We start from the raw sequence: 859 nt of genomic DNA on the forward strand, positions 1-859 counted from the left end.
CTGACTCAGCTTTTTAGAACAGTTGCTCAGAGGACCAGGCGAAGGAGGCAGAGTTGACTCAGAGCTATAAATAGGGGTGCGCCAGAGACAGAAGGGAGAAGCATGTGAACTCGAGCTATAAATAGGTCTGCCAAGGACAGGCAAGAGCAGGAGTGACTCGAGTATAAATAGGGCTGCCAGAGACAGGCAAAGGAGGCAGCAGTGACTCAGGTGAAATAGGGCTGACCAAGAGACAGCAAGAAAGCAGGAGACTCAGCTATAAATAGGTGCTGCAGGAGACGACAGTAGAGCAGCAGTGACTCTAGCAGTATAAATAGGTGCTGCAGAGACAGGGCAAGGAGCAAGCAGCGCACTCACGCTATTACGAGAGTGTGCAGAAGACAGGCAAGGAGCAGCAGTGATCAGCTATAAATAGGTTGCCAGAGACAGCAAGGAGCAGCAGTGATCAGCTTTAAAGAGGGGCTCGCCAGAGACAGGCAAGAAGCAGGAGTGACTCAGCTATAAATAGGTTGCTGGGCGAGACAGGCAGAAGCAGCAGTGACTCAGCTATAAATAGGTGCTGCAGAGACAGCAAGGAAGCAGAGTGACTCAGCTATAAATAGGTGCTGCCAGAGACAGACAAGAAGCAGCAGTGACTCAGCTATAAATAGGTCGCTGCCAGAGACAGGCAGGAGCAGCAGTGATCAGCTATAAATAGTGCTGCCAAGAGACAGGCAAGGAGCAGCAGTGACTCAGCTTAAATAGGTGCTTTGCCAGAGACAGGCAAGAAGCAGCAGTGACTAGCTATAATAGGTGCTGCAGAGACAGGAACAAGGACAGCAGTGACTCAGCTATAAATAGGTACAGAGACAGGCAAGAA

The sequence above is a fragment of the Salvelinus sp. IW2-2015 genome, unplaced genomic scaffold (genome assembly GCF_002910315.2).
Source record: "Salvelinus sp. IW2-2015 unplaced genomic scaffold, ASM291031v2 Un_scaffold6738, whole genome shotgun sequence".
In the NCBI taxonomy this organism is placed as follows: Eukaryota; Metazoa; Chordata; class Actinopteri; order Salmoniformes; family Salmonidae; genus Salvelinus; species Salvelinus sp. IW2-2015.